The 9981-nt window shown below is 33.7% G+C and overlaps 1 pseudogene across 1 annotated transcript; it reads right to left on the bottom strand.

The window, feature by feature from the left end:
* Positions 1-1841: 1841 nt before the first annotated feature.
* LOC147943556 (transcription factor TCP10 pseudogene) lies at positions 1842-4054 on the bottom strand (annotated as a pseudogene). The gene is made up of 2 exons (XR_015556680.1): positions 2268-4054; positions 1842-2174 (listed from the first exon to the last, which is right to left on the bottom strand). The product of XR_015556680.1 is annotated as a transcription factor TCP10 pseudogene (transcript).
* Between the last annotated feature and the right edge of the window lie 5927 nt (positions 4055-9981).

Here is a 9981-nt window from a genome sequence, read left to right as displayed (position 1 = left end):
CCATCTCCTATATAATAAACGGAAATAAACAACATTTTTGTGTAGACTATATAATATGGGTTATAAGATTAATTATTTGATTATTTGATAGTTTGTAGGTTATATGGGTTGTAACCATTAGTTAAATCTCAATTTCAGATCCTCTTAAAAAGGATATTTCAAAAAAATAAAATAAAATCTCCACATAATATTTAGTTAACCATATATAGGCAACAAAATCTCAAAAATTAATCACTCTTCCGTGGATTAAGAGTGATTTTCGATTATAATAGCAAAAAAATCTAAAAAGAAATTCAATTCCTCATATTTAGCATATGATTTTATTGAATAATGTTTTATTCACAACAATTTTTTTAAAAAAAATTATATAAATTATATTTTATATAAAAATTATAATATAAATAAAAAGAATTTCAAGTCGTGCTCTAGCACGGTCCTAATCTAGTAACTATATTAGAGTGATTGACTCTCTTGAGTCTTGATATTTAGCTCTTCATAATGCTCGGTTCCTATTTTCATGGGAAAAAAGCTAAACACATGGACATCTGTATTCATATTGTTTGGTGTATCAATTACAGTTTTACGAAGCTAATCAACAAGTTACTTTTATGATGGGAATATGAAGTATGCAACATCTATGAAACTCTATCTCGAAGAGTGTTTTATTTTAACGGTACTTGTTTATTCTATTTATATATATATTTTTTTTTTGGTTACACTTTCTTAAAAGGAATTTAGCTATGATTTGGAATTTCTATAGTTCAATTTTACTTCTTTTCGTAACAAAAGTATATGAAGCTTATCAACAAGTTACTTTTAAGATGGGAGTATGCAACATCTATGAAACTCTATCTTGAAGGGTGTTATGTTATATTTTGATTGTACTTGTTTATTGGTATTTTTTTGTTACATTTTTGTATATAAACCAAAATCAATGAAATTTAAACCGCTATTTATATGTTCTTAATAAGAATTTAACCATGATTTGGAATTTTTATAGTTTAAGCCTTCAAGGTTACTTCTTTTTGTAACAAAATTTTATGTAGTTTTTCAGTTTTTCTTCAAAAACATCAAAGTGCCATCTATCACATTCACAAAACTCTTGATTGTAAGGTTGTAATCTTTTGTTGACCTCTTCCAATAAACCAAGCACAATTCATTATCAAAAGGCCAAACTAGTCATTCTCACATTAGATGGCTTTTAAATTGTTGAGTATGCAAACTTTTTTAAAGTACGAAACATTCTTAGCTTTTAACGTCTTGTATAAAAATGATGATCATCGTTGGGAAAAAATTAATGATCCTCATGTGACGACAACATACAAACCCCTTTAACCTATATATATTATCATGTAATTTCACCAAACCAAGATATATATTCATTATACAAGTGCCAAAATAGTGATAAATCATAAATGTCAATCTCTATACCCCCTAACTATACGACTATAAATAATGATTTCAATGATGATTTATAGGGAAAAAAAAGAAAAACTTCTTTCAACCCCAATAAGAGTCATAAGATCAAGTAAAGCAGACGACTAACATATCGAAATCCTTTGGTATCACTGTCACAAAGCATTGAATACTCAATAGCAACTTTTGGCATAAAGATCCCAAGTTTGTAATAATGTTGACTTTTCTATTTAATAGTCGCAACTTTTTAGCAGCTATAAGCTAAAGAAAGAGTCATCAGAACTCAGAAGCTATGTTAAAAAAAACAAATTGGTGTCTGTAAAGATGATAATGAGCACCTCTTCTACATTACTCATTAATACGAGCTAAGCTTTTAACGTCCTTCAAATACTTTACTTAACCGAAGAAAGATAAAAACCAGGGAAAATCAAAACTCACTCGTAGAACAAAAAATGAGATTACAATTTATCCCAGCCTAAGGCCATATTAAAGCCAAAATACATAGAGTGAACTCATCGCGTTCAATAATCAATATCGTAATATTGATGATCACTCTATAGATCATATATAGAAGCAAACAAGCAAAATTGAATAATAACAATAATAACACCAAAAGAGTAATAATAGTCTCGAATCATAAATATATAGATAGAGATATAGTAGTAATGATAATTAATATATGGCGTACTCTCCTTTCGTCACATTAATTTCCTCCTTTTTTGTTCAATGTCATGATGAATCAAAACCTCCATTGTTGTCTGCAAGAAATACATGTGGGTTAATTATGAAAGATTTAAACATATTTAATTATTTTGTGGTTTCTTGATACATTAAAAAAAAAAGAAGCAAACCTGAGCCGGGTTTAGACTTTTAGAGGTGTGAGTTTTGAGAAGAAGAAGAGTTTGGTTGAGTAGCTTCTTCTCCATGGAGTAGTCTTGTAGTGTTGGGGAAACTAAGGCCTTGCATCATCATCATCCCATGAGAACCAAACTGTGATGGAGAAGCAAACATCACAGGAGAAACTTGGTTGTGATGATGATGGTGATCTGGCGTGGTTTGATGATCCCAAGAACGAAACGAGTGAGGGAATAAACTGGACTGAAGGGTACCCCTTTGTTGTTGTTGTTGTTGCACACCAAGAAACACTTGTTGCTGCTGAGTATTAAGCAATGTCATCATCGACGGTTGATGTTGATGATTCACCATGAAACCACCATTACTCCTTTCTTCTTCTTGTTGCTCGGATGAGGAGGATGACGTCATCGTTAAGTCGTGATGGTTCCATCCAGATATTCTCCCGAATGGTTCGAAGTGAGTCGTGGTGAAACTGTTGGTCTCGGGTACTACGACTGCGTTGTTGTTTCCTTGAAATGGGTGAAGAAAGAGTCCAAGATCTTGGCTAAGGTTCGGTGGTGTTGTTGTTGTTCTTCTTGAGACTATGTTGTCGTCATCATGATGAGGGTAGTTTTGGAAATTCATGTTTGTACCACCACCGCTTGTTGTCGTCGTCGCCGGGAAGAACGTTTTCATTGCGTCTTCAGGATCAAGATTGGCCGCCACGAACTGCGTTTGGTCATTGTTTTCTCTTTGGAAAACCAAATTGGGAGATCCCGGCTTAGTAGTCACCGGTTCTTGATGAGTACTAGTAGTAGTCTCCGCGATTTCGAGCTTATCTATGGCGGTTTTGGCTTTCTTGATGAGCCAATCAACGGCTTTGCTAGGCCGGTCATACCCTAACCGGTCTTGAACATCGTAGAACTGAATCGCCGTGTGAGCTGACAGTCTCACGCGCCGGTCACGTGGACCCTTCGATGTGAAAACTTTGCTATGACGGTCTTTTCGGCCCGTGGCTCGGATTATGTGGCCGCCTTGAACCTCAACTATCTCTCCTCCTCCTTCTCCGACGCTATAACCCTTAAGTCCCATTTTTTTTTTTGTTACCTCTCAAAATGACATTCCAAGAGTAGTTTTTTTTTCTTGTAAAACCAACTTGGAGTGAAAACTTGCGTGCCGTTTTTGTTTGCCCACTTTCTTTGTTTGGCTCTTCAAAGTGCTTGCCGTTTTTTTGTTCTTGTGTTTGGTGTCTAGTGAGTTAATAACATCTGATGCAGGCTGGCTACAGCTACCTGAAAGCTGCTACAAGAAGCAACTCCTCTATGCAGATCCCAAAAAGATCTGTCATGGCAGTCACAAGATTCAATGACACAACATACCCAAATCTATATATTTAAAAAAAAAAAAATTGAACAATTTAAGAGAAAAGAGATTGGAATCTTTGGTCTAGGGTTTTTCCAAAGAGATGAAATTTTGGACAATAGAAAAAGAGAGAGAGAAAGAGAGGGAGACTTTGTTGATATGTTTAGTTGGTCTAAAATCAAAGGACAAGAGAAGAAGAGGAATTGGAAAAAAGAAAGAGAGAATAAGTATTGTTGGTGGAAAGGATAGCAGAAGTTAAGGGTTCAGAATAGGAAAGTAAACTAAATAAATACCCTTTTGCTTTCAACCTTTTGTTCCTTATTTATAAGATTCCTATTTCACATATCAACATGTGTCCTTCTTAACTTCTTAGCCACATATTTATCATGTATTTCAATATTTTTGGTTACAGAAAAGTCATCAATCATTATTCTTCAATCATGCGTGACATATCAAATTCTAGCAAATACATAACCATGTGAAAAAACCACACTGTTACACACTCTCACATATAATCTTAACCGCACCAAACTGTAAAAAGTTCTCATTCAGAAAATAATCGAAACTTGAAAAGCATTTTTTTTTTCCAAACAAAATAGATACATTTGTGTGGTCGGTTAAGAGTTACATTACAATCAGAGTCGGCAATGGAATAATTTGACTCTAGTATGATTGATGTTGAGTCCCATTTATTTTATTGTTTATTTCGTTAAGGTCACGTTTATTTTTATGTATACGTAGAGTTGAGGGAGAAGAGTATGTGTTTCATTCATGTGGAGAACTATGATTTAGGCCTAACGTTGAATGAGATTCGAATTTCGAGGAGCATAAAGTGTTAGGAACTTATGATTAAGGTCATCGTCTGAGAAATCTACCTTTCATTTTAATTACAAGTCTACCACCTATAAAGAAGACGAAGATTTTTTATTTTATTTTTCCTTTTATGATAATTTAATTTAAAAACATTTTTCCATATTAGCCGTTGATAATGATACTCAACAGCTTTTTCTCGTTCCACTAAAAAGAGAGGGCAATGAAATAGACTTACGTTTCAGACTCTTTTTTCTTCTTACCACAACCATACGTTAGACATTTGAACATTTAGTTTGGAGTTTTGGAATAAGGTCTAGATATTTCTGTGCATATATTCCTTGGTTTGTAACTTTTTTTTGTTTCCATGAAATTATATAAAACGAAAATTAATTTTTAACTAATTTGTTGCTCGTTTTCATTTTAAGAAAGTGTCTTATACAGATAACTCATGTTCCATAGTTTTAAGATAGTTTTTTTCCTTCTAATTTCTTGCTTTTCTGTATTTTATTTATTTAATCTACTACAGAGTGATTTTTTAGTTAATATTTTGGTTGAAGTAAGAAGACGATAATCTTGTATATATGCCAACGTTTTATGTTACAATGATCATTTATTCATGTTTTCAAGTTAGTCATTGATTCATGAACATAGTTTAGAAAATGTCTAGTTGCCCCATCAAAAAATAAATATAAAAAACTAAGAGTTCGCCCTAGCCTCCTTTCTCTCTCTGGCACGAACTCCGAGATCTACTCCCCCGGCGGCGCCGAGCCCGATCGGCGTTGCTGGGACTTGGATTCTTTTTCTCCGTAGTCTCCTCTTCCTTTGTAATCTACTTGCTTCCGTTTTCAGTCCTCCCGGAGATATGTTGAGATTTCAGATCTCATCTCCGCCGTTACTACAGCTTCAACCATTCTATTCGCCTCCGCACCTGGTTACTTCCTTCGGTGAACCCTCTACATCGAGTCCTCTCCGCTTTGGTTTTACTCGAGAGATCTATCAGAGTCCCTCTAGACTCGGCCTCCGTCTATCTCACCACCCCCTTAAGCCGTCAAATATCACACCTTACCTATCCTCGGATACAAATCCTCTCACCAAGTACATTGCTTGGATGCAGCTGGACGGAAGCTCTGTTTTGACGCCAGCACCGGTGACCCGTTTGACGAAGAGACCCTCCTCTTTGGCGACCTCTGATTCCCTCTCGATAACCCTCTGTCCCAGGTCTGTTCCCAATTCTTATATTGAAACCCTGGAAGGTAGATTACATTGGTTAAACTATAAGTATAAGTCATCCCTGACCTGGAATTGCCTTAGACCCCATGACCTTACTTGCTTATCTAGACCAAACCGATTAGTATCTCTGTGTCCTGCTTGGTCAAGTCGAGTTAAACTCGATAGCAGACCCCCAGATACTTCGATTGTGGTTGTATCCTCCCTGTGTCAAGGCCAGTTATTTAGTTTGGTTTGGAAGCTTGCATTGCAGCGCATTGATAATGTTGTTGATCTGCCAATCGGTTTATCTCTTTTGCTGGCTCTCCCTAATCCTTTATCCTACATATTACCATTAATCCAACTGTTCCAGTGTCAACTTGTAACTAGGTATAGTCTGAATTCTACTCTTCCTCTTTCTAGTCAATGGTTGTTTAGTTTAAGGATACCGCTAGTCCGAAGACTGCTAGTGAACCTTAACCAGCATCGTTTGCTTGATTGGCCAAAGAGTCTCGTAAGAACCCTGTTACTCGAAGCAAAATCAGATGACTCTCTCGAAGGAGACAGTTTGGGGAAGCTTGACATTATGATCCCACCTCTAAGGAGTGGGGGTTACCGATGCTTCACCAACTCTATACCCATACCTTACTTAATCTCAATGATCCTTAAACAGCTAATCAACTACTTTTTGAAGTCCTCTCAGTTTAGCTTGAAAACTAGTGGCATTATGACCCTCACTCCAAGGAAGAGTGGTTACCACAATCTCTTTAAGTATTCTTCTATCAACCTTGGATCAATAACTACATGTGTAGTAACCGGTCATCAGAGCCATAGCAACCCTGCTCGTCCTCTTGGCAACTCAGCTGTGCCAGTTTCATCTCCGCCCAGTCTTTGAAGTCTCAAGACAATGGCTCCCTACTCCTTTGACTTACTCATGGAGTCTGCATCGGTATATCTTGATCTCACAAGTTCCATATTGCTCCTAAGCAGATAGTTCACAGCTCTCAAGTTTGTCACATCAATTGTCCTTATCTATCTCTGTACTGTTGTTCCTCTATGCTTTTACTTAGCTTACCCTGTGTTGTACCTTAAACTATCCTGTATGTTATTTTCTATTTAAATGGAATGATAACACTTTGTTTGATCAAAAAAGTTTAGAAAATGTCTTTGAAATGTTTTCCAAATAGCTCGTGTCCTACAGCCGAACTTTTATTCTTTAACAATCATACATTAGAACCTAGCTAAGTTATTTACAATAAAATGTAATCTCTAATGTTTCTTTTAATTTAAATAATCGTTATAAATTATTCATATAACATATGTCTGCGTGTATGGAAACATTCAAACACATATTTCACTTGATCTAGATTTGGATGTCTTTGTTTGTGTTGATCATAGACTACAATAACAATATAATTCGAGGAAAAATAGAAATTAAAGCAAAAGTGTGACATGTCGTCAACTTGAAGACTCCGAAAAGTTAAAGATTATATAAAATGCAGGATTTTTAGTTTAATGTCTTTAGAAAAAGCATACGCGCATGCAATCTGCCTTCATCCCAAAAGATTCCACATTATACTTCCTCCAAGTCGTGAAACTTAAGATAACCCTACACCCTCTCTATATCTTATATATTCATCATATCCACTTTTTCTTTAAAAAATCACAGCCAATTATAATTCATATCTTTACTTATAATTAAGACTTATTTGGTTAAACATTTCGAATTTAAATGATATAGATATTCAAAGAATTTCTCGTACGTAACTCTTCCCACATTCACTACTATTCTTTATCAAACAAATCATAAATTTAGTTACTTATACACTTAACCACCTGTCAGGACGTCAACATAGGAAATCAAAATATTTTATGAAAAACTCAACAATATAATCTTACTTAAAATAGAGTAAAATTTTAAATGGGAAGCTCTTTAATTTGCTGCTGAAACAGTTCCCGTCTATAAGTGATCGATTTTCATATTAAACCTATTTGGTCTAAAGAAAGACCCTTGCATATATTTGTTCAAAGGCTTCAAAGTCTGAATCAAGAATTTTATATAACTGGTTCTTACATAAATACTACTATACTCTATTTAATTGAAGGCATTAACTGAAAATTGATAATTTTAGTCCTTTTTCCAACTGGAAAGTACGTAGGCTATATATCTAGATAGAAAGATCAACGAAGCGTCGAGAATAATGTACAAATGTGTATAATAATTTAAGTGTTGGACATCAGGGAACCTAGCTGAATAATTGCTACTTAGGCTCCTTAGCTTTTTCGTTGCTCACATTAACCTTTTTCGTAGACTTAGCTCACAGATTGATAATTTTGTATTTTAAAAAAAAAAAGTTGTATATAGCATTAAAAAAAAAAGTTGTATACAATACTGTACATCTTATTATCTAAACCTTTTTCCAGATGATAACATTTCTAACTCTGTGCGTTCAAAAATTAAACCAAACTGAACATAAATAAAATTAAATCTAGGTTCTTATTCTAGCATGTTTCTCAAAACATGAAATTACCCGAACCAAACTGGAAAAACGGAACGGATGTCCAAGCCTAACTACACATATTAAAATATTTTTATTTATTCACGTTTTAAAATATTTTTATTACTCAGCTTTAGGTTGATATATGATGTATCTAAGTTTTGTCATTCCATTAGTTTCTCTTGCGGTCATAAATCTTTATCTAAGTAGTCCATAAATCGATCCCTTGAATCATATAAAATAGACCGTACAGGAGAGAACTCGCATAGTCAGAGACCGCAGCATATAATATTCTTGTCAATTGCACCCTGCAAAAAAGATTTTATAGTTGCACGGATTGAATAAGGGTAGATTAACTCGCATTGATAACTTGCTCCAATATTCGTAACTTTGTATATGGAGACTTTGTCTATGGAGACTACATGTTTTTTTTGGTAACATATTGTTTTTTTTTTTTTTTGAATTACTAAGAGCATTTTATATGGTAACGTATTGTTATTTAACCTACATTTGTGGAACAACGTAATATAAATGTAAGGCCAAGATGTTACCAATATCCGGAGTATGAAAAGCTAAAGACGGAAGATGGCGTAAACATTCAGAACGTTGATCTTTTCGTGGCCATAGATTTGGCAAAAAAATCTAAGTTATTTGATCTAAGAAACACTTAGTAAATTTCAAAATTTTATTATAATTTCTTTTGTCAATAAGATGGATTTACTTATTATCATATATTAGTTATACAATAAACTTTCAGGGTTTTTTTTTTCACATCACAATTGAATAATATCATAATCTTTAGAATGTAATATTGTAGTTGTAAGTACTAACACTTAGTTACCTAAACAATTTGAACATTTAATTCATAGTCAGAAAAAAATTTCACGGTTATGAATTTACTAAAACTTTTTTCCCCGGTTATATGAATTTACTGTCTTTTAAAAGTGGATACCTCTGCAAACAACATTTGTTCTTTAGCCAGAGAGTTAAACTGTCAGTATCAAGACAGAGAGATAGTATTTAATGCGAGTATTTTTTTTTTTTTGCTAAAAGGTTTATTCAAACAAAATACATTATGAGTTATGATATTGAGAGTTGAGAGTTCCATGGTTGATAAAATTAAAAATTAATAATACTCCATATTGTAATCTGTATGACTGTATGCAAAGAAAAGGTGTAAAGTTAAGGCATACACTGTGTTGCAGGCCTTGAAGACGAGAGGACGGTGGCAGAAATTGGACCCCTCTTCTTTGCTTCTTCTTCTTTCTTTTTTTTTTTTCTTTTTTTCTTTTGTCATGTTTTATTTGTTCTATTGGTTTCTTTTATAAAATTATTCACTTTAATTTATAGTTAGTACGACGAAAAATAAAAATAAAGTAAACACTCAGGCCAACACTATTATCTACCAAGCTTTACCTTTCGTACTTGAACATTGATGATTGAATCAAATTTCCTATTATTACATTGCATTCCATTTTTCTAGTACATTATATATATTTAATATCAAAAGTATATATACCATAATTTTGATATAGTTATCCTATAATGTTTGTTCATTAATCATTAATGAAATCATGTATGAATATAATGTAGTGTAAATGTAGTGCTTCCTTTTTCTATTGGCGATCACAAATTGGCTGCTATTCTCAGTCTTTTACCGGACAAAGAAAACTTATTTCGTGTTATCAAAAGAGAAAAAGAGAGAGAGAACTCATTTCCACGTTATTTCAGTGTTATACAAAATTCACAATTGATCGCTGCCGCTTGATTGTGCGACACATTTAAATAACATTAAAGTGTAATGCATTCAAGCCATGGTACAAGAGAAAACTATTTGAAAGATTTCTGAGGT

This window comes from Camelina sativa, chromosome 5 (genome assembly GCF_030686135.1).
Source record: "Camelina sativa cultivar CO46 ecotype springtype chromosome 5, ASM3068613v1".
Taxonomy (NCBI): Eukaryota; Viridiplantae; Streptophyta; class Magnoliopsida; order Brassicales; family Brassicaceae; genus Camelina; species Camelina sativa.
The sequence above is the reverse complement of the archived record's forward strand: the minus strand, read 5'-3'. Positions and strand labels throughout refer to the sequence as shown.